Consider the following 25,996-nt stretch of genomic DNA (forward strand, 5'->3'; position numbering starts at 1 on the left):
TATGAAATACTTATCACCATAATAACTTTGAACTTTCATAGGACCACAAAGATCAGTGTGTACTAGATCTAAAATTCCTTTAGAAGTGTAAGACTTACTTGTAAAGCTTGATCTTGTCATTTTACCCATCTAGCATCCTCAGCACATAGCATTCTTAGGTTTTTCAAGACTCGATAGACCTCTTATTCAGTGCTTCTTACTTATTTTGATTAGATTATCAAAATTAACATGACAAAACCTTTTATTCCATAACTAGGTATCATCTATCCTTGCATATAGACATTTATTCTGAGTTGAGTCAAGATGAAATGTATTACCTCTTGTTTATGTCTTGGTAGCAGCTAACTTTCCATGCTTGTCATTTGACAATTCCTTTTTCAAACTCTATTTGGTAACCTGTGTTGTTTAGCTGTGCTACACTCAACAAATTGTATTTCAAACCTTCAACCCAATAAACATCATTACATTTAGCATTGTCAAGAAGTGTTATGGATCCTTTACCTCTTACCGGACATGGTGCATCATTACTAAATCTTACATAGCCTCCATCATAATCATCTAATTTAATAAACTTGTGTTTATCACCTGTCATGTGATGTGAGCAACCACTATCTATGATCCAAGAATCATTAGTGTTTATATGAGATATTAAAGCTTTTTCTTCATACCTTTCTTCATCTGATCCATCTTTGATAGCCACATAAACAACTTCCTCTGTATCAGTTTCATCTGATTTATCATCATTAGATTCTTCATCAGCTATTAGGCATGTCCTTTTATCTCTTTTCTTGAAGTCTTGGTGTCCTCTATAATGATTATCCTTCTATCTGTCACCTCGGTAATCTCTTTTTTCACTAGATTCTTTGTCAGGACAGTTAGAAGCCATATGTCCAATCTTATCACAATTGAAACATTTCAAAGGTAGTTTTCCTTTATACTTACCTTTGCCTCTCGGTAATCTTTTGGCCAATAGTGCTTCAAACTCTTCTTGCTTTCTGATTTCTTCATACAGTTTGTGTACTTCTTCCATGTTCTTCTGAAATCTTTCACTTGCTTCACTGTGATCTCCTTCAAAGTACTTATACTTTCTTTCATTGTAATCATTAGATTCATTAAGATGAAAAGAACTAAATGCAGATTCAACTTTATTTACTGAAGATCCACTGTTATCAAAATTACTTAACTCAAATGCATGTAGCTTACCAATAGTAGCATCCAAGGAAACTGGCATATTAGGTACAGACCTCAATTCATTGATTGCTAAGACTTGGATTGCATAAGCTGGTAGAAGGGTTCTTAACAACTTACTTGTTATATCTTTTTCTTCAATAGTTCCACCTGCTCCTTTGATTTGATTGACAATCTCCTTTAGTCTTGTATTGTACTGAGTTATGTTCTCACCTTCATTCATCCTCATAGATTCAAGTTGTCCTCTTAAACTATCTACTTTTTCTCTTTGAACATGTACATCTCCTCCATATACTGATATGAGCTTAGTCCACATTGCCTTTGGATCAGTAGATCCTTCTAGATCATTAAACTCTAAGTCGGTCAATGCAGATGTTATTTCAATCATTGCTTGAATATGTTCTTTCTTTTCCTTTATCTCTTCCATTGTCAATGGATAGGTGCTCAGTGTGATGAAATCATATTCTAGATAATAGACAACATATTCTCCAATTCCTGATAGATGCAGCTTCATCCTTTTCTGCCATGTAGAGAAACTTGACTTATTCAGCTTTGGTGCATCCCTCTTATACATCTTTGGATCTTTAACTCAAGTGCCTTTAAACTTTCCTTTTGGAGTCCAAATCTCTAATACCAATTGATAGTTCTAATACTTAATATATGTATAGATCCAATAGCCAACAAGATGAGAGGGGGTGGGGGTGAATCATACAAACTTAATCATCCATAAAAATATTAGATTCAACCTCGGTAACATATATATCAGTGATATAATCAAAACTGTCAAACATGATAACTTAAAAGCATATGAACAATATAAACCTCATAACACCAGATTTAACGTGGAAACCCAAATAGGGAAAAACCACTGTGGGATTTTTGACCCACTAAGAAATATACTATTCTAGAGTATTCTCAGTTAAAAGCAAATCCTGTTAAAGATTACAAACACATTGCTAGATGTGACCCGGTTAAGGGATTTCCCTCAGATTTGTTAGGATCTTCACTTTGTTAGAAGTGACCTTGTCAAAGGATTTCAAACACTCAATCAGAATGTCACCTTGCTAGAGGATTTACATATAAGACTGTTAAGTCCACTTGGTTAAGAGATTTTCTGTCACTTTCACAATATAATAGTAATAAAATCTATCTGCAACTTCACATCTAAAATGCTAATGTAGATTCCTATTTGTTCAATACAATCTAGACATAGAACTAATCTTGTCTATCTACTAGGCTTCTATACTTGGTTATTCTAATAGGTCTTCAAGCTTCTGTGTTTGGTAATCACTATGTAGCATCCTTGTGCATACACTTTCCCGCAAGCATTGTTTATCAACAGTTTCCTATTTATAAACAATCTTCTAACCGCTTAATCTCCTTGATCACATTTCTCATGATCAATCATAGCCATCAGATCTTCAATCTTGTCTGGGTTCAATGCATCTTTCAATCTGAAAACATTTTACCCTGCCTTATAACTTGCATAATAGTCTTGGAACTTGTGCCAGGGTATTACAGTTCAATCTGAGCTATAGACCTTCATGCCAACTTTCCATTACCTTAGATTCGTTAACAAACTTCTTCCACAGCTTACCAATCATTGATCTGCTCTAGCTCATCAACTTCTTTCATTAAATACCACATGTAAACATTTAATGCATTCTGTTATGACTCGGTTACAACTCAGTAACAACTCAATGAATACTAAACTTCACTCGGTAGACATTCCACCTTCATTAACCGATAGCGATAACCTTAGGGTTTACCAACTAGGTTCTTTGCCTGATAACATAGTATATATTAACCTTTACATTTTACAACATATGTATGATGTTAAAACAATCTAAAACATCATGATCTCATCACTGTCTGACTCGGTAGTAGTTTCCCATTGAATACCTTATTCATCCTTTTATTCATCATATTCTTTCTTGTGTCTTTTACCGACTTCTATATAATCTTCATATCATACTTCTTAAGATATGGCAACATCATACTGAATTAGAAAATCAATTTCTTGACATCAATTACAAAATAATAATATCAAGATAGTAAAACATCTTTAATTAGTTATGTCCATAATCATCAACAACCTTCTCAATATCCTTATTGAAATGTCAACAATCTTTCATTGTCTGTTATAATGTAATATTGCCAACAAAGTTAACCATCAAAGGAAATCCTATTCCAGCTCGGAAAATTTCATCTAACTAATGTACTAGGCTTTGTCTTGCAGTTGGCTCATAGGTTAAGCTAGAAGCTGGTAGTCCCAAAGTCTCATCGAAAGAGCTATCATTACCCAGGGTAACAAAATCCATATTCAAGGGAAAAAGAAAGAAGGACCCTAAGGTGATTGTGGATTTTGACTTGTCTCCTGAACTTGAAAACATAATGCCAGACAAGGATCCCAAAATAACTAATATAGAAACAACTAATAATGAGGGCCTGGGGGCAGAGGAGATTGGTATGTCAAGATATATGTTGGTACCTTCTTTTGACCCAACAAAGGATTAGAGTGAAAAAATACCCAGTAGTGAACATCCTCATTGGTTGGACACTACCTTGATCAACAAAAAGAGGAATGCAGTTCCTATTTTAGTACCAAGAGCTTATATGGTCAACAAGATTCTGGGGAAGACTCCAAAGGCTAAGAGGTTGAAAACCATGTCAAAAATAAACTTTGATGAATATACCAAGAATTGGACAGCAAAAAATACTCGTCTTAATATAGAAACAACTATAGGGAGTCCTTCACCAAAGGAATTTCCATTGAAAAGGTGAACTTAAGTGTTGGTACAAGGGAAGCAAATGTCTACCATTTAGAGGCATCAACCAAAAGAATTATCACTTGGACCTGGAAGAATGACAAAGATAAAAAATAGATAAAGGAGACATTGAGACATATGGCAGAATACATAGAGGCAATCAATAGTTCAAATCCACAACCTCTTTTTCAAATACCATCTTCCTTTGATCCTAAGTCACTGACAAACCAAAGGGTCCTTGAGCAGATTCATAAATGCATAATGATTACCAAAGTTTTCATGGATTGGCTTGAGGAAATCTGAAAGTCATGAATAGAGTATTTTATAAACTTGAGCAAGGTATATGAAAATGCTCAATCAGTTATGAATGAACTAAAAACATAAATCATCAACTGGAAGAAGGAAGAAGCTAAATTGGCAGTGGTAGCCGTTAAGATGTAGGCAGTACAGACATATGGGGTAATGAAATTCTTAAATGAGTAACATGTGCTAAATCTTGATGATAATATCCTTTATGCCTACAAAAATAATATAGAATGCAGAATGATCTTAAATGCACAGGGATTGAGTGTATTAAAGAAGATGAAAAGACCATCGAAATCCTTGAAGTCATACTAGAGTCATTTGAAGATAAGATAAATTATATGAAGGAAGATAAAGCATTAGTTATAAGTGACCAGTCGTCTATGGCTCGCTATTATTCCTCTGCATCAAACACTTGGGCAATCACACTAATTAGGTGGATTAGGTCCATAGAGAGAAAGAAGTGTGGAAGAAAACAATTGTTTACATCGACGTCCCACATGCCGCCCATATCCAAAATTTCTCCACAACTAACATGGATTGGAAGAATGCAACTACTGCCATGTTTTCTAAAGCCAATAAATATGCATATTAGCTCAGGTAGATGTCTCCTTGATATGTCTTGCTAAATACCTTAGGTGGAACCCTAAAGAGTTGGATAAATTACTTAAATATGTACAAGGTGAAACCTCCCAGTTGCAACCTAATAAGTCATTGTTGGTAAATCTTGAGTCCTCAAAGGTCAAAAAGTTTACTAAATCTGTAGAATCATCTGAAACTGTTCAGGAGGTATTAGCTAATGAACTAGATGGACCACCTTTAGCACTAGATCAAAAGCCTTAACCTTTCTATATATCTTTGTTAATTAATGGTTACAAACTCAACAATTATATCATTGATTCACAAGCATCAGATAATATCATGCCTTCTTCAATTGCTAGAGAATTAGGCCTTTCCCTCACTAAAACCTTTGGAAAGTGTTATTCAATGGACTCAAAGAAGATCCCTTTTCTTGGCCAAATAAAATATGCTCAAGTTGCTCTAGAAGTACATCCTAGCGAAAGAGTGAAATTGACTATTCTGGTAGCTAATATTCCCACAAGTTATGGAATCCTAATAAGTAGAACTTTTTGTAAAGATCGAGGAGGAGAAATCAAGATGGACTAGTCTCAAGCATTAATTCCCATTGGTAATCAAAAAATTACCCTTCAACCAAAGCAAAAATCCAAATATATAGTTTTCCCTTCTGATGACCCAAAATCTCAAATATTATATCAAAAATGTGATTTTGGCAATTATTTTCTTTTCTCTGAAGACATGAAGAGAGAACCAAAGGATGTATTAGACCCTATTGCTGATTTATGGGTAATGGAATTTGATGGAAGTTGTTCATCAATAGGATCTGGTGCCAGAGTGGTGCTAATTTCTCCAAAAGGTGAAAATATTCCTTTTTCATTTAAGTTAGAATTCAAAAACACTAATAATAATGCAGAGTATGAGGCCTTGTTATTAGGACTTGAACAGGCTAAGAAAAATGGAATCAAGTTGTTAAGTGTCAAAGGTGATGTGGAATTAATTGTCAAGCATGTGTGAAATCTCTTCTTAGTAAAGAATAAAAGTCTGAGACATTATAGGAATAGAGTCAGGGAAAAGATAGAATATTTTGATGCTTTCTCAATTGAGGCAATTCCTAGAAACTAGAATCTCATGTAGACTCCTTGGAGGTTTCAACTTTTCTATTACTCCCACATCTAGAATTTGGTGCAGATGTTTATAGGATTGAAGTGGTATATCACCCTAATGTTCTGGATAATTCTAATTTCTAGCAAGTGTTTAAAAATGACAAACAAGTCAACAATTTTCTTCAAAATATGGAGATGTTTTTCTCCTCTTTCTTTGAAGGGTTTGAGACCGAATGTAATGAATTTTGCCTAGATTCAGGAGAGGATTTTAATAAGGAAGTTATCTAGTTGAAGGGAAATATAATTCCAAAAGGCTTTGTAACCTTAGAACACCTCTTTGATCATAATGATAGGTATGTTGGAAGGAACAATTCTCAAAATACCAATAACTTAGGAGATCATGAAAAAGTTAATATAGGTGATGAAACCAACCTAAAGTTGGTTAATTTGGGTAAGTGCTATACTCCAAAGGAAAGGAATTTGTTCATTAAGTTGTTCCACAAATTCCTAGATGTTATTGCCTAGTCTTATGAGGATTTGACGGATTTTAGAAATGGTCAGTTTCAACATCATATTCCCTTCAAACCTAGAGTGACACCTTTTAGACAAAAATTGAGAAACTATAATCCCAAGGTTGCAAATGTAATTTTCAAAGAAATAGATAAGATGTGTCAAGAAAGGATTATCTACCCCATCCACCATTCAACCGGGGTAGCGAACATTGTTCTAGTTAATAAGAAAAACAAAGAGATAAGGATCTATGTGGATTTCCAAAAATTGAACCAGGCTAGTTTAAAAGACAACTACCCATTACCAACAATGGATCATATTACCCAAATTGTTGCAAGATCAAAAATGATGTTCATGCTTGATGGGTTTTCTAGTTACAACTAGATAAGAGTAATAGAGGTGGAATTGCACAAAAAAACCTTTACCACACCTTGGGACACTTTCACCTACAACCGCATGCCATTCGACCTCATAAACACAGGAGCAACATTCTAAAGGGCGATGGACCTCTCATTTGGTCACCTCATTGGTAAGACTATAGTTATCTCTCTAGATGATTTGACAGTATTCTCTAAGAGAAGGAGAAATTGCTCAAGAGATTTGGAGACTGTGCTACAAAGGTTTAGAGATCATGGTATCTCCTTGAACCCAAAGAAATCACTTTTCTGTGTCATGGAAGGGAGGCTATTAAGGCATAAAGTTTCATGAGATGGAAGTGGTGTCAAACCTTCATTGGGCAAGTGAGTTTTCTTAGAAGATTTGTGCCAGATTTTGTTGAGATTACTAAACACATTGTAGGGAGGATGAGTGAAAAACAAATCTTCAAATGGAAGGAAGAAGCAAAAGGGGCCTTTGAAGTGAATAAAGGGGCAATTTCTCATGATCAAACTCTGATTAATCTTGATTTCAGAAAAGATTTCATTATGTATTGTTATGGTTCAGAACACACAATGTCTAACATTCTTCTATAAAAGAATGAATTGAAAGAAGAAGTCCCTATTCTATTCATGAGTGTCCCACTCAAAAAGCATGAATTGAATTATTCATTAGTTGAGAAGCAGGCCTTTGCGATCGTTAAAGCCATAAAACACTTTAGGTATTATATACTGCATTCCCATTCAATTGTTTTTGCGCTAAATCCCATGGTCAAAAGTATTTTGACCTAGCAAGAGGTGGGGATGAATGATAGAGCAACATGGATTTTAAAGGTTAAGGAATTTGATCTAGATATTAGGCCAACCAAATTAGTCCGAGGACAAGGATTGTGTCGTTTAATAGCTCAAAACAAAGATGGAAAGGAAGAACTACCATTAACGTTATTTGTTAGCTTGCAAGATGAATGGTTCACAGACTTGGCTCATTACTTGACATATGGAGAATGCCCAGAACACTTATCCACTAAAGAGAGGAGAAATTTGAGGTTGAAGGCGGCAAAGTATGTAATTTTTTATGATATTTAATATTAAAAAGGCTTGGATGGAATATTTTTAAGATGTGTAGATGCTAATCAATTAGAGAAACTTTTAAGGGCTTTTCATGATGAAGCATCTAGGGGTCACTTCTCATCTACTATAACAACTTTTAAAATCCTGGAAGTCACACCCACATTCTCACAGCCACATATTATTTTACAAAATGGGTAGAGGCAATCCGTGTTAGAAAAATTACTTTGGAGGTTGTATGTATTTTAATGAAGGAGAACATACTAGTGTGCTTTGGTGTACCCTAGAAAATTGTGATTGATAATTCTCCCAATTTCTCCTCGATTGAATTAGCTATGTTTTGTTATGATCATAGTATCTCACTTTCTCATTCGTCAGATTATTACCCGCAAGGAAATGAACAAGCAGAGTCCAATAATAAAAACAAGATTGCAATTATGATAAAGATGATGAATGACAACCCCAAAGATTGGCATCAAAGACTATATGAAGCATTGTGGGCTTATCAAACCTCACCTAAGCAAGAAATAAGGATGACACCTTTTTAATCAGTATATGGAATGGGGGCACATTTATCACTTCCATTAGAGTTGGTAGCTGCTAAATTGTAAATAATGATTGAGGACCAATATTTTCAGAACTCATTGGAGAAGAGAATAATGCACCTTACCAAAATAGAGGAAGAAAGGAATGAGCTGGTTGATTGTATTACAAATCATCAAGCTAGAGTTAATAGAATATTTGATCAGAAAGCCATAATTAGGAAATTCATGCAAAGTGATCAATTTTTTCTTTGGGATAAGAGAAGAGAACCAAAGGGAGCTCATGGAAAGTTTGATTCACTTTGGAAAGGACCATTCTAGATCTATTAGGTATTGGGCCCTAACTCTTTTAAGTTGGCATATCTATATGGAACTATTTTTCCTCTATCCTATAATGGGCAGGATTTGAAACTCTATCAATTGTCAAATGGGAGTCCCCTATCGTTGTACATAATTTAGTTTAGTTGTTTTGCTCTAGTGTGTCATTCATGTCAGTTTAGTTTCATTCTAGTCTTCTTTTCGCTTTTGTTATTTTTGTGAAACCAGAGATACTGGGTTCATATCCCACCCCCTCACAGTCCTGGTCTCCAGTCAGAGCCAATTGTTACCGTTGAATTTTATGTTCAATCCCTTTTTGTGAATTTTATTTGAATGGGATTTATGTCACTCTAAATTCTCTTGCGGTGATGGTCACAATCGTCATAGTCTTCCAACCCTATTCTATAAGTCATGAAAATTGATAGTTGAACCTTTCCTTCATCGAACCAATCAACTAAGTTCAAAGTTTCATAGGTACATTGGTTCAATAACATCATCAGTTAGTCAAGTTTGTTTTGAGTCCAAATGTATTAGTCCTTTGTGTTGCCCGGTTGAATGGTTCAATGGTTCCATGGTTCGATATTATCTGTTGATAAGCTCAAAGATCAAGGAAAGCATGATCTATGGAGGCAGGCATAATTGGTCAACAAAGGAATATTCTGAGCAATTGAGGTGCTTTTATGAGAAAGCCCTAACTTTTAAAAATGGAAAGTAATCATTATTAGGATAGACAATCTTATGAAGGTGATGTGTAATTAATGCATTTGTTAGGGATTGTCTTTTCAAGGTTATCTTGCACACACGAGTAAGTATGGAAGTTGTCTCATTGAATTTTATTCTAATCATATCGAAGTACTTTAAATCTTGTTTGAGAGGCCAAATTAGTAAACAAACTACTCAATGAAAGAAAGGTAATTTTCTTCTTCTCGAGCTCAGAAATGATGTAATGTATGATAGGAGAGTTTAGTCTTGGCAATTCCTTTCATTTCATGCATAGCAACGAGGATTTATTCACTTTCTCATTATGGTGGTTCTAGGTTTATTTGCTTGTATTAGTATAGTGTTGAAATCATAGAATTGTCAGAATGAGGCCGACACCTCCCAAAATGGTTGTCAATAATGGTCTAATTAGTTCCCTTACGAAGTTTGGAGATACATGTCTGGCTCATGCTGACCTTGAAGAATTTATGGAAAGAGCGAGAAATCCTGTTAATTCTCCCATGATGCAAAGAATTGTGGATAGTGGTCTCAAAGAAGCCATTGTTTTCCCACCTCCCTTACAATGCCAGTTTTGGTTCTAGAGTGTATGAATTGGTATGACACAAAGAGCAGGTGCCTCGGGGATGCTAATGGTAGAGTTTTATTAAAGGTGGACAGAGAAACCATTATGGTTGTATTTAAATTCTTTCTCATGAAGCCTATGAAAAATAGATCATTACCTCTTCCTACGACTATTTTAATGAAAATAAATCCTAGTATAGAAGTGTTATAGCTAGGAATTGGTTGCTAAATTTTCAAAAGGGTGGTTTGAGACTTCTGAAACCTTTAACCAGAGAACATTTGATAAAGGAGGTTAGGGATATTGTAATTTTGTTACATAGGGTTAAAGGTAGCCAACATGATTTCTTTTGGGAAGATTGGATGTATTTCTTTATACAAGTAATTTTAGATCAAAACAGGTACATTGATTGGGCAAGTATGATTGCAGATGGGCTACATGAACGTTTAAGCAATATTATGGGAAGCAAGAATTTTTACATGTCTTCATATTTGTTCTACTTCTTAGCCTGTATTAGGCCATGGCCTGACCTATACCATGAAGCTTTTGTTGATAGTATGATGATTTATTATTATAACCCTCACTTATAAACAACGAGATGCTATGAAAATTATAGACAAGTTCATGATATTTTTGCTGGTAGATTGATTTCTAGTTGCAAGGGAATGTGAACTAGTGAATGTCTTGTTGGGTGAATATTTTGTCACCAATTTACCAATGGTAAAATATATAATTCACACACAGCTATGTTGAGAAATTAATCTCTCCTCTCATCAAGGGGAGGTTCCCTTTGAAATTTCTTCTTTAATTAATAAGAAATCAAAATATGTGGGTTGGTATTGGGCATATAACTCTCTTTTTTTAGAGTCGATGTATTCTCCCTCTACCTTGTTACAATTTCTCTATCATTTTAGATAATTAAAGAAAAGAACAATGAATCTAGCAACCTACACTAAAACTTACAATCAAGTAGCACAAAGTCTCTCTTGAATGCAATACTAACTCAAACTGATTATTACAAAAAGTTAGAAATTTAACTCATAGCTCAAAGTCTTCAAGTATGAATTCCTAATTCTTTAAACTAAAAGTAATTGTAGCAATACAAATCCTACCACTAATTACTTAATACATGAGAACATTTCCCAAATATGCTAGGAGCTCAAAGTCTACTCAACAGATTTGGAAATCTTTTTCAATAACATAGACAAATTTGCCAAGATTCTAATATATATAAGAACGATTGTGAGAACTAAACATAGGAGTAATTCCAATCACAACCACAATATTCTACTCACTCAAAGTTGAGGTCTAATGCATTGCTTTCTTATATTACTTTGAATCCAATTTTACATCTAGAAAGCTCAAAGTCTTATTTGGCACAAAATTTGAGCAGTGTTTTTGCTAAGCATATTAAAAGATAAAAATATTTACAAATCAGGTCCTCCTTAAATAGTAAAAGAATGGAGAAAAATGTGGGCACAATTGACTAATTCAACTGCACAGTCCCACTTGAGTACAACTTCAGTAGAAAAAAACATGCAGTTGCGAGAAAACTTGCAGTATCTAACAATGCAACTACATGAAAAGAAAGTGTCAATGTGACAATTTATTGATTTTTCTCCTCATTCGATTTCTAAAATTCTTCAAACTGAGCCAAAGAAACTTGCATCTCAGCTTTGTCTAGCGCAATATCAACAATCTCATCGACCCATCTTTTGTTTGTTGATTTGTTTGGAGAGGGCTCAAACTTTTCAACATTGATCATTAGTATCTCGAAGATCATCAACATCGAAAGGGAAAATTCCATCAGTTGGGATGAGAATTCGGGGTCAAAAAGAACTTAGGAGAAAAACTAGGAAAAACTTGCAGGTCGTACTTTAAAGTCCAACATGTCAATCACTAACACAACTAATTGACATGTCAAAGAAAAAATTCCGACGTGTCAGTCACTAACATGACTAACTGACACGTTGAAGAAAATAGTCCAACGTTCACTAACATGACTAACTAGCATGTCAGAGAAAAAAGTCAGATGTGTTAGTCACTAACATGACTAACAAACATGTTAGAGAAAAAAGTTCAGCGTGTTAGTCAGTAACATGACTAACTAACATGTTGGAGAAAAAAGTCCGGTGTGTCAGTCACTAACATGACTAACTGACATGTCAGAGAAAAAAGTCTGACGTGTCAGTCACTAACATGACTCACTAGCATGTCAAAGAAAAAAGTTCGATGTGTCAGTCACTAACATGACTAACTAACATGTCGAAGAAAAAATTTTGACGTGTCAGTCACTAACATGACTAACTGACATGTCAGAGAAAAAAGTTCAACGTGTCAGTCATTAACATGACTAACTAACATGTCAAAGTAAAAAGTCCGACGTATCAGTCACTAACATGACTAACTAATGTGTTGGAGAAAAAAGTTCGACGTGTTAGTCACTAATGTGACTAACTGACATGTCGGATAAAAAATTCCGATGTGTCAGTCCCTAACATGGGAAATTTTAACTTTTAAATGACTAAACATAAAGATGAAAAATGAAAAGTGACTAATCGACAAGGTCAATTAGCTTTTTCCAAATCTCCTGAGGTACAAAAATGGACGAGTTTCATAGGATTGTCTCACAATTTTGGCCATGCCAAAATTGAGGACAACAACTGGCTCTGGCTGGGGAACAAACTTCACCACTTGAAGATTGTAGAGTTTAGAACTCCAAGTGCTCGTATCCATTGGGCTATAGAGTCAAGCAACAAAGACACAAACAACAAGACTGACACAAAACAACAAATTGAAAACAAGACAAAAACTTCTGCAAATGCACTTATTGAAAATGAAAACTAATCTAACCTAAACTAATTGACCATAGAAACCTTTCTAAATGAAACCATTCAGGGGTTCACCAAAGTAGCTGCCTTTCTTTAGTAGCTTGTATTTCCTTCCATGATCATTAGCAGCCACAACCAATAGAAGCACAAAAAATTATACCAAGACTTGATGCAACACTCCTTGGAAAAGATGAACAAATTCACCTTCCTCTTGAAATGAATTATATGTATTGCTACTCAAAAGTAGATATTTGAAATCAGATTGTTATTTCTTAGATGAGAATGCATGTTTGGCCTCTTCCTCAACTGTGTCTTCAAGATCATGTACAAGTGAAACCTCTAGCTCTCCATTGGCTTCCAACCAAGCAAGATGTCTAATTGGACATCCTCTTGATCAGGCAAAAACAAAATTCTTCTTGTTGATTACACCTTTATCAACTACTTCTTCAATTACAGCCTCATGTTCAAAAGAATGAGTTTCTTCATGTGAGTCAATTGAAAACATGACTACATTTCTTACCTTAACATGTTGTTCACAAACTTCAGATTTGAGAGGATTGTCAACAAGACTTGAACAAAACTCTTCTATAGTACTCATGAAATGATCTTCATCAAGTTGTGGGGTATGTCTCTTATGCATGATATGTCCAAGTGCATGACCTTGGAACATGAATGCATTCATTTCAACTTGATTGGGATCTTTGTGCATGTTCACCTTTTCACATCTCTTGATGTGATTGTCTTCCTCCATGCTACATGCCATGGTCTTTTCTTTTTGTTCAATAGCTTTCTGGAACTACATAAACTAGATTTGAGAGTCGCTAGCTATGACTGCTTCCTCCTCTTGGAATAGACCAGCAAGATCACTTTGTTCAGATTCAGAGTCCTCCACTACTGCATTTATTGATGGTGCCTCAAGTGCAAGCCCTTCTGGTGGCGAAGGAAGCTCATCTTGATTTCTAGCTACATAACTAGGAGCAATATTTGGATATGGAATCCTAGGAATGTCTTCATAAGTGAAAGAAAATACACCTTGAGCTATTTTCTTTTTGAGGGCAAGAAACTCATTAGCCAACCTTTGCACCATGGCATCTGCTCTCCTGGCAGACCATGATCCCAAAGAAGAGTTTTCTTTGGACACATCTGGCTCTATCTTTATCTTATCTACAATGATAAGATCATCTTCAACATCAACTGCTAAGGTTTGTGCAGCTGCAAGGTCTCCTGGAACTACTCTTATCAATAAGAAAATCACTTCAGGTGACTGAGCAGTCATAAAAAATCACTTCAAATTCGCAGTGGTAGGCTCAGAAGCAACTAGGATGCAGTTATACAACTTGTTGAATTTAGGAACAAATTCCTACATGGACTCTTGCAGTTCATTCTTCATTCGAGTCAATTGTGCGAAGAGTGCATGCTCAGCTTCTATAGGTTTGAACCTTGCCTCAAACATTGTTTTGAGGCTAACCTAATCTGTGATAGAATTATTTGGCAAATGGTAAAACCAATCAGTAGCTACACCTTCTAAGGTTTCAATAAATAACCTTATAGATACATCTTCATGCTCAACTCCTAAAACACCACACACAATATAAAATACAGCGATGTGTTCATCGGGATGTTGAGCACCATCACCCAAAAACTTGGGAAATTTCTTCCATGAACCATCAGGAAGAACATGTAAGGGTAGAGTCAGGTTCAATGGACCAAAAGCATTCCCCCAAGGACCTTGAGTTGCAATTTTACATATCCTTGGTGTAAGTTTGATAAATTATAAGGAAAAGAATTACAATGAATAGGATATCGATATACTTCAACCAAACACGTGGCTTTTGGATGCGTATCGTATCCCCAGCAGAGTCACCAAAAAAGTGTTGGGTGAATATTTGGTCACCAGCATACCAATGGCAAAATATATAATTCATACACAGCTATGTTGAGAAATTAATCTCTTCTCTCCTCAAGGCAACGTTCCCTTTGAAATTTCTTCTTTATTTAATCAAAATATGTGGTTTGGTATTGGGCATATAACTCTCTTAATTCAAAATCAATGTATTCTCCCTCTACCTTATTACAATTTCTCTAGCATTTTAGATACTTAAAGAAAAGAACAATGAATCTAACAACCTATGCTAAAACTTACAATAAATTAGCACAAAGTCTCTCTTGAATGTAATACTAACTCAAACTGATTATAACAAAAAGTTAGAAATTTAACTCACAGCTCAAAGTCTTCAAGTATGAATTCCTAATTCTTTAAACTAAAAGTAACTACAGCAATACAAAGCCTACCACTAATTACTTAATTTGGCAGAAGATTTCCCAAATATTCTAGGATCTCAAAGTCTACTCAACACATTTGGAAATCTCTTTTAATAACATAGAGAAATTTGCCAACAAGATTCTAATATATATAAGAATGATTGTGAGAACTAAACATAGGAGTAATTCCAATCACAATCACAATCTTCAACTCACTCAAAGTTGAGGTCTAATGGATTGCTTTGAATCCAATTTTACATCCAAAAAGCTCAAAGTTTTATTTGGCACAAAATTTCAATAGAGTATTTGCTAAGCATATTAAAAGATAAAAATATTTACAAATGAGGTCCTCCTTAAATAGGAAAAGAATGGAGAAAAATGTGGGCACAATTGACTAATTCAACTGCACAGTCCCACTTGACTACAACTTCAATAGAAAGAAAATATGCAGTTGCGAGAAAACTTGCAGCATCTAACAATGCAACTACATGAAACGAAAGTGTCAATGTGACAATTTATTGATTTTTCTCCTCATTGGATTTCTAAAATTCTTCAAACCGAGCCAAAGAAACTTGCATCTCAGCTTTGTCTGCTGCCATATCAACAATCTCATCGGCACATCTTTTCTTTGTTGATTTGTTAGGAGAGGGCTCAAAATTTTCAACATTGATCATTAGTATCTCGAAGATCATCAGCATCAAAAGGGAAAATTTCATCAATTGGGATGAGAATTCGGGGTCAAAAAGAACTTAGGAGGAAAACTAGGGAAAACTTGCAGGTCATACTTTAAAGTCTAACTTGTCAATCACTAACATGACTAACTAACATGTCAGAGAAAAAAGTACGATGTGTCAGCCACTAACATGACTAACTGACACGATGGAGAAAAAAGTCCAACGTGTTAGTCACTAACATGACTAACTGGCATGTTGGAGAAAAAAGTTCGACGTGTTAGTCACTAACATGACTAATAGACATGTCAGTTTATAAAGTCTGATGTGTCAGTCACTAACATGACTAACTGGCATGTCAAAGAAAAAAGTCCAACATGTCAGTCACTAGCATGACTAACTGGCATGTCAAAGAAAAAAGTCTAACGTGTCAATCACTAACATGACTAACTAACATGACAGAGAAAAAAGTTCGATGTCTCAGTCACTAACATGACTAACTGACATGTCGAAGACAAAAGTCTGACGTGTCAGTCACTAACATGACTAACTAACATGTCAGAGAAAAAAGTTTGATGTGTCAGTCACTACCATGACTAACTAACATGTCGGAGAAAAAAGTCTGACGTGTCAGTCACTAACATGACTAACTAACATGTCAGAGAAAAAAGGTCGATGTGTCAGTCACTAACATGGAAAATTCTAACTTCTAAATGACTAAACATAAAGACAAAAAATGAAAAGTGACTAATCGACAAGGTCAATTAGCCTTTCCCAAAGCTTGTGAGGTACAAAACGGATGAGTTTCGTAGGGTTACCTCACAATTTTAGCCATGCCAAAATCAAGGACAACAACTAGCTCTAACTGGGGAGCAAACTTCACCACTTGAAGATTGTAGAATCTAGAACTCCAAGTGCCTATATCCATTGGGCTATAGAGTCAAGCACCAAAGACATAGACAACAAGACTGGCACAAAACAACCAATTGAAAATAAGACAAAAAATTATGCAACTGCACTTATTGAAAATGGAAACTAATCTAACCTAAACTAATTGACCATAGAAACCTTTCTACATGAAACCATTCACGGGTTCACCAAAGTAGCTGCCTTTCTTTAATAGCTTGCATTTGCTTGCATGATCATTAGAAGCCACAACCAATAGAAGAATGAACAGTTGTACCAAGACTTGATGCAACACTCCTTGGAAAAGATGAACAAATTCACCTTCCTCTTGAAATGAATTATATGTATTGCTACTCCAAAGTAGATATTTAAAACCAGATTGCTTTTTCTTAGCTAAAAATGCATGTCTAGCCTCTCCCTCAAGTGTGTCTTAAAGATCATGTACAAGTGAAACCTCTAGCTCTCCATTGGCTTCCAACCAAGAAAGATGTCTGATTGGACATCCTCTTGATTAGGCAAAAACATAAATCTTCTTGTTGATTACACCTTTATCAACTGCTTCTTCAATTACAACCTCGTGTTCAAAAGAATGAGTTTCTTCATGTGAGTCAATTGAAAACATGACTGCATTGCTTACCTCAACATGTTATTCACAAACTTCAGATTTGAGAGGATTGCCAACAAGACTTGAACAAAACTCCTCTATAGTACTCATGAAATGATCTTCATCAAGTTGTGGGGTAGGTCTCTTATGCATGATATGTCCAAGTTCATGACCTTGGAACATGAATGCATTCATTTCAACTTGACTGGGATCTTCATGCATGTTCACCTTTTCACATGTCTTGATGTGATTGTCCTCCTCCATGGTACTTGCTATCGTCTTTTCCTTTTGTTCAATAGCTTTCTTGAATAGAATAAACTAGATTTGAGAGTCACTAGCTATGTCTACTTCCTCCTCTTGGAATAGACCAACAAGATCACTTTGTTTAGATTCAGAGTTTTCCACTACTGCATTTGTTGATGGTGCCTCAAGTGCAAGCCCTTCTGGTGGTGAAGGAAGCTTGTCTTGATTTCTAGTGACATAAGTAGGAGTGGTATTTGGATATGGCCTCCTAGAAATGTCTTCATAAGGGGAAGGAAATACACCTTGAGCTATTTGCTTTTTGAGGGAAAGCAACTCATTAGCCAACCTTTGCACCATGGTATCTACTCTCTTGGTAGACCATGATCCCAAAGAAGAGTTTTCTTTGGACCCATTTGGCTCTATCTTTATCTTACTTGTAAGGATAAGATCATCTTCAACCTTTACTGCTAAGGTTTGTGCAGCTGTGAGGTCTCCTAGAATTGCTCTTATCAACAAGAAACTCACTTTAGGTAACTGAGCAGTCATGAAAAATCACTTCAAATTTGCAGTGCTAGGCTGAGAAGCAACTAGGATGTAGTTATGCAACTTTTTGAATTTAGCAACAAATTCCCACATGGACTCTTGCGGTTCTTTCTTCATTTGAGTCAATTGTGCCAAGAGCGCATGCTCATCTTCTGTAGGTTTGAACCTTGCCTCAAACCTTGTTTTGAGGCTAGCCCAATCTGTGATAGAATTATTTGGCAAATGGTAAAACCACTCTGCAGCTACACCTTGTAAGGTTTCAATAAATAACCTTACAGATACATCTTCATGCTCAACTCCTAAAACACCACACGGAATATAAAATGTAGTGATGTGTTCATCAGGATGCTGAGCACCATCACCCAAAAACTTGGGAAAGTTCTTCCATGAACCATGAGGAAGAACATGTAAGGGTAGAGTCAGGTTCAATAGACCAAAAGAATTCCACCCAAGACCTTGAGCTACCATTTTACATATCCTTGGTGAAAGATTAATAAATTATAAGGAAAGGAATTACAATGAATAGGATATCGATATACTTCAACAAAAAGCATGAGGCTTTTGGATGCATATCGTATCCACGACAGAGTTGCCAAAAAACTATTGGGTGAATATTTTGTCACTAGCGTACCAATGGTAAAATATATAATTCACACACAGCTATGTTCAGAAATTAATCTCTCCTCTCATCAAGGGGAGGTTCACTTTGAAATTTCTTCTTTAATTAATAAAAAATCAAAATATGTGGGTTGGTATTGGCCATATAACTCTCTTTTTTCAAAGTCTATGTATTCTCCCTCTACCTTGTTATAATTTCTCTATCATTTTAGATACTTAAAGAAAAGAACAATGAATCTAACAACCTATGCTAAAACTTACAATAAAGTAGCACAAAGTCTCTCTTGAATTTAATACTAACTCAAACTGATTATTACAAAAAGTTAGAAATTTAACTCACAGCTAAAAGTCTTCAAGTATGAGTTCTTAATTCTTTAAACTAAAAGTAACTATAGCAATACAAAGCCTACCACTAATTACTTAATTTATTAGAAGATTTCCCAAATATGCTAGGAGCTCAAAGTCTACTCAACATATTTAGAAATCTCTTTCAATGACATAGACAAATTTGCCAACAAGATTCTAATATATATAAGAACAATTGTGAGAACTAAACATAGGAGTAATTCCAATCACAACCACAATCTTCTACTCACTTAAAGTTGAGGTCTAATGGATTGCTTTCTTATATTACTTTGAATCCAATTTTACATCCAAAAAACTCAAAGTCTTATTTGACACAAAATTTCAGCTGAGTTTTTGCTAAGCATATTAAAAGATAAAAATATTTGCAAATGAGGTCCTCCTTAAATAGGAAAAGAATGGAGAAAAATTTGGGCATAGTTGACTAATTCAACTGCAAGGTCCCACTTGACTACAACTTCAGCAAAAAGAAAATATGCAGTTGTGAGAAAACTTGTAGCATCTAACAATGCAACTACATGAAAAGAAAGTGTTAATGTGACAATTTATTCATTTCTCCTCATTGGATTTCTAAAATTCTTCAAATCGAGCCAAAGCAACTTGCATCTCAGCTTTGTCTAGCACCATATGAGCAATCTCATCAGCACATCTTTTCTTTGTTGATTTGTTGGGAGAGGGCTCAAACATTTCAACATTGATTATTAGTATCTCAAAGATCATCAACATTAGATGGGCAAATTCCATCAATTGGGACGAGAATTCAGGGTCAAAAAGAACTTAGGAGAAAAACTAGGAAAAACTTGTAGGTCATACTTTAAAGTCCAACTTGTCAATCACTAACATGACTAACTGACATGTTAGAGAAAAACATTCAACGTGTCAGTCACTAACACGACTAACTGACATGTTGGAGAAAAAAAGTCCAACGTGTCAATCACTAACATGACTAACTGGCATGTCAGAGAAAAAAGTCTGGTGTGTCAGTCACTAACATGACTAACTTACATGTCAGAGAAAAAAGTCTGACGTGTCAGTCACTAACATGACTAACTGACATGTCAGAGAAAAAAGTCCAGCATGTCAGTCACTAAGATGACTAACTGACATGTCGGAGAAAAAGGTTCGGTGTGTCAGTCACTAACATTAATAACTGGCATGTTGGAGAAAAAAGTCTGACGTGTCAGTCCTAACATGACTAACTCGCATGTCGGAGAAAAAATTCTAACGTGTCAGTCACTAACATGACTAACTGACATGTCAGATAAAAAATTTTGACGTGTCAGTCACTAACATGACTAACTGACATGTCGGATAAAAAAGTCTGACGTGTTAGTCACTAACATGACTAACTAGCATGTCGGAGAAAAAAGTCTGACATGTCAGTCACTAACATGACTAACTGACATGTTGGAGAAAAAAGTCTGATGTGTCAGTCACTAACATGACTAACTGACATGTTGGAGAAAAAAGTCCAATGTATCAATCACTAACATGGAAATTCTAACTTCTAAACAACTAAACATAAAGACGAAAAATGAAAAGTGACTAATCGACAAGGTCGATTAGCCTTTCCCAAAGCTCATGAGGTACAAAACGGATGAGTTTCATAGGGTTTCCTCACAATTTTGGCCCTATCAAAATCAAGGACAACATGTCTAAAGAAGCAAAGAAATTGGTTAGTTCCTATGGGGATTATTTCATTCAATTTTCCTTGTTCACATTTATAAGGGCCAAAGGCTTTCAAGGTGAACCTATGAGACTTCCCTAGTATGCTTTGGACCAGTTCGTGTTGATAGAAATTTGCCGGCAATTAGCCGATATTGACAAAAAGATTGTGGGAAAGGAAAATTCTGGAGTTGCATTCCTAGTGGACCTAGGCCATTACATTTGCAAATCTATGTTAGATGCACTGAACCTTGAAGTTGATTTTAAAATGTTGAATCTCAAATTTCTATGTCCTCCGACAAAACTTTGATAGAAAGTGATTTGCATAGGAGCATTTGATTCTTAGAGATGGGTTTAATCATGTACCTGAATTGGAGGACTTCTGGATAGATTGTACCGGTGAATTTGAAGTGCATAAAAGAATGTTCTCTCGATTCACTATTCACCAGATAGGTTCTTTTGGGTTTCAAATGAACACCTCATAAGTTGAAGACAGAGGAGAAGATTTGGTGGACCCTCAGTATATGCAGATTGTATAGGGGACCCTGATTCCAAAAATTGATTGGAATCAAGATGAACAAGATCGGATAAGGGTCAACTCCTTCCCAGTCATACGCAGGACTGAACAATGGTTAAGACAATAGAGGGTAGGGAAATTAACCATCAAAGGAAACCCTATTCTAGCTTGAAAAGTTTCGACGAACCAATGTACTGGGCTTTGTCTTGAAGGTGGCTCGCAGGTTAAGCTAGAACTTGGTATTGCCAAAGTCTCATCAGAAGAGAAAATGTCACCCAGGGTTATAAGATCCAGAACTAGGGGAAAAAGAAAGAAGGAGCCTAAGGTGATTGTGGATTCAGACTCATCTCCTGAACTTGAAAACACAATGGTAGAGAAGGAGGCCACAATAAATGACATGGACACAGGTAATAATGAGGGTCTAGGGGCAGAGGATATTGATATGTCAGGCTATGTAATTCCCCTCCTTGACCTGGTTGATGTGATGCCCATGATAGGTATGTTGAGGCCATTGATGTAGTAACCCTCCTCGATTGAACTTATTAGACTCATATTTTACTATGGTTTACTTTTAGTGGATACATTACCATTATGTGGTATTCACACTTATATGACATTATTTCATGCTTTATCTAGATATGGGATGCTTAATTTATTTATAGTATTTCAGTAGTTGTGATTTGTGGTATTTTATGGATTATTGCTATGTACTGACACTTTACTTTATCTATACAATGTGTAATTGTATGTTGTGTGTTTGCGAGTGTATTGGATGTGAAGGGATGATTTTTCTTCATTCACTCTGATGAGATAGGGAACATCACGATTCTCCTTCATCAGTGTGTGTGCCGTGTATTCTATATTTGTATATACGCATATGTGGTTTGATGATGCAGGTCATTGTAGGCACAAGTACTGGGTAGGTAGGGGTATCATCTCCACCTGGCTTCACAGGTCTGAGCATGCCTTATTTGTCCAATGGGAGTGGAGGAGATAGTGGTTGACCCTAATTGTACCTTAGTTACACTCTTGTGAGTGTCGTCAGTCAGTCGTCCCTTTCGGTTTTGTTCGGTCATCGAGTCAATTTGTTTGACTTTTTCAGAGTCTTTGTTTGGCTCTTCTCAGTTTGTGTGCCCTAGTTGATTAGATTAATTATTTGAGTTTATGGCATCACTTTATAGTTAGCATATTTAATTTATGAATTATAATGCTTTAAGGGATTATGAATTTAATTAATTAAGTGAAGTGATTAAATGTAGTGGAAAATTGCATTATATTAGAAATATAATTTTATTTAAATTTAGTAGAAAATAAATTAATTGCATTTATTATTCTCTAGGTTTCAAAAAATAAAATAAAATTACTTTCCTTTATTAGTTTGCAAATTTCATTATTTTAGAAATATAATTTTATTTAAACTTTAGTGGGAAAATAAATAAAATTAAATGCATTTATTGTTCTCTAGATTTCAAAAAGATATTAGAAATAAATAAAATCAAGTTGATTTACTTTCCTTAAATATTTTTTCAGAAAGTTAATTAAATGGGAATGGGAAAAATAAGAAAAAAGAAGGAAAGTAATGATTTTTGGGAAATTGGAGTTTCATTTTTTATTTTTTTTGTGGAAATTGAAAATAAAATAAAAATCCTTTTAGTTTTTTTAAAAAAAAGGGAATATTATATTTTGAAAGAGGAAAATATTTTCAACCTAAAAAGGTTTAGGTTAAATATATTTTTGAAAATGATTTTTGGGAGTTCACGGGAAGGAGGCAGTAGTCTGTAGAAAGAAATTTTTAAAATTTCTTGGATGCATGTTGGAGAAGTAAGGATCTGGAAGGAAGGATTGGTGTGGATATCTGATTTCAGGAGCTCTTCCTCAAGATCTTCTAGGAAAGCTTTCCAAGGATGGATAGCTTCTGCCTAGTTTTTTTTTTTTATATTAGTTCAAGTATTTCTCCTTTCTATATAGTTTTTGGTGTGTATTGTAAAAGAAAAAATATTTCTGGTCGAGTCTTATTTTTGTTTATGTTTAAATATTTTATTATTTCCTTTCTGTATTATCTAGCTTTATATTGTGAAATCGCAAGGGATTATGCTGGCAAAATTTTGCCAGGTTTACCCTCCTTTGATTCAAATAAATTCTTCTTGTGTGTGTGATTGTGTTCTTCATGTTTGTGAAAAGAAAAAAAAAGGGAATTTAGAAATTTGGGTTAAAATTTATTTCTTATAGTTTGTGTAAGAAGTTTTTCCTTGTTAAAGAAATTTGGGTTTTTTATCAATCTCATTTCTATCTTAGAGTTTTAAATATTTTGGCAAGATTTATTTGCCAGTAAATGTTATGGAAGAAATCTTAGCAAATTTTAGAAAAAAAGAAAAATATAAAATTATATTCTTGCTGTGTTTTATTAGACTCTGTTGTCTCAGAGTGGAGAGAGATTTTATTAATCTCTATTTTTGTATGAAATTTAAATTGAATTTAAAACAAAAATTATAAAAATAAATAAATTTTTTAAAAAATTAATGGAGGAGGTGGCAGTCTGCTACCCCATGGTAACAGTGCTACCGTAAGGTAGCAGCTGCTACCCCAGGGCAGCAGTGCTACCCTCAGGTAGCAGCAGCTACCCCAAGGTAGTGCCTGCTACTGTATGGTAGTAGTGTTACCATAAGGTAGCAGACTACCCTATGGTTAGCTAGGGGCTACTGTAAACTTAAAAAAAAATTGCCTTCCTTGCAAATGTTTATTTCATTTTTAATTTTTTTATATTTTTTAAATATATATATATATATATATAATTTTTCTCTTTAGCCTAATATGTTTTTTTTTTTGATAAAAGTGGATAGGCCACTAAACTTATATTTTATTAATTTCGAGATTTGAAAATATAGACGGGTTCAAAGGGCATACCAGCAGGAAAGAACCCGCAAGAAAACCTATGGTTGTGGCCCAAAAAAGAGAAAAAACTAAAATTAAAACCCCATATACCCAATTACATATCTGATTTTGATCACCCTCCCATTACATAGCTTATCAGATTATACCTATCATTATCCAAAAAACCCCATAAACCAATTACATACTTGATATAAACCCCCTCCCATTACATGACTCTTCAAAGAATGTGCAACATTATCCATATGACCCAAAAAAATTTGAGGAGTAGACTATAGAGGAGGAACACAGCCACAAGGCTTCCATGCTTGACAAAAATATGTATCAACCTATTAGAACCATAATATCCATCAGGTGCATAGGAAACCACCCACTATCTCCCACAAAAAATAGTTTTGCTTGCCAAAATGAGGAAGAAGACAGATAAAAACATATCCCTGCTCAAAAAACCTTCTGCACTGAAACAAGAAGCTCAAGAACATGATGTCAAAGAATTGAGAACCATGAGCTAGGCCCTTCTAGTGGTGGAGTGGAAGGAGGCACCATCTTTATAGGAGGAACCCAGATTGGCGAAGCTTGAACATTAGGCATTGATTGTAAAAGAAAATGAATTCTTGCAAAAACATTAACCACTACAGCCAAAAAATCTGGTGATACATAATCTAAAAGGGCTGCCAAATCAAATAGTGTATCATCATATAGGCTAGATATCAAACCATTCCTTAAAATTGAAAGGAGTTCCCCATGCCAACCGAAGGATAATAACTGAGAATGAGAAATAAAACTAGCATATTCGAAATCACCAAAATCAAAACAGTAATTAGAGAGAGCATTGTCCAAATCAACCATAGAGTAGAAATAGGAGTTGAAATATGTATCAAAGATTGCCCTAACCATAGAAAAATTGAGAAGCACATCCATACATACAGTGAGAAACCAAGATGCAATATCAGCAAGGAAACAACTTGAGTTATCCACAAGCCATCACTTTCCCAAAACTTTGTGAAAAGCCAGAGAAAAGTCCACCGAATGAATTTGAAACAAACGCCCAAGCTTTTCATCATCAAAGACAAAAGAGTCTTGAAAATCATAGTGTTTGCGAGGCATTAGAATGCGGTAAGCCACTTGTTCCATCAAAAAAACAAATGCAAAGCCAAGAGAGCAGAAGAGAATAAAAGAGCACAATGTCATCATAAAAATAACCACGAGAGGACGACACACAAATCAAAAATGATGACAATATCCATGCTGCCATCCTAAACAAAAATGATGACACTTCAAAAAACTCAGCACAAAGAATGCAAGACAGAAACAAATGATGCCACCCTAATAAAAAATGATGACAATGTCCATGCAAAGCATAGAGCTAGCCAAGCCAACTAATAACTCAAGATATCCACACGAATGAAATCACTCAAGAGATTTCAAAAATCTGCCATGTAATGGACATGGAGAGAACAAAACCGTGCAATAAACAAGGGAGAAATAATAATGAACTTATAAGGAAAGATTACACTCATACAAAAAACCTCCCTCGTACCCCAAAAAACCTGCAAACAAAACTCTCAATAAAGATGATCTGTATGGTGAAAAATAGAAGTGCATTCCTAAAATTAATCTTCTAGCCACCATACATTAACAAGCTTTTTGCCAATAAGTAAGAATAAAAACTCTTAAAGTGGCACCAAAGAATAAAGCAAAATAAAAAACAATTTCCGCGCACCATAAGTCCTACCAGATCGAAGAAACAAAAGCCCGAGCCCTTCTTGGGATTACACACAATCATGCAGAAATAATGAAGTAATGTCCCAAAGTAAGACACCACCACTTTAAACTTTATGTCTGAATGTGA

Source organism: Cryptomeria japonica, chromosome 7 (assembly GCF_030272615.1).
Source record: "Cryptomeria japonica chromosome 7, Sugi_1.0, whole genome shotgun sequence".
In the NCBI taxonomy this organism is placed as follows: domain Eukaryota; kingdom Viridiplantae; phylum Streptophyta; class Pinopsida; order Cupressales; family Cupressaceae; genus Cryptomeria; species Cryptomeria japonica.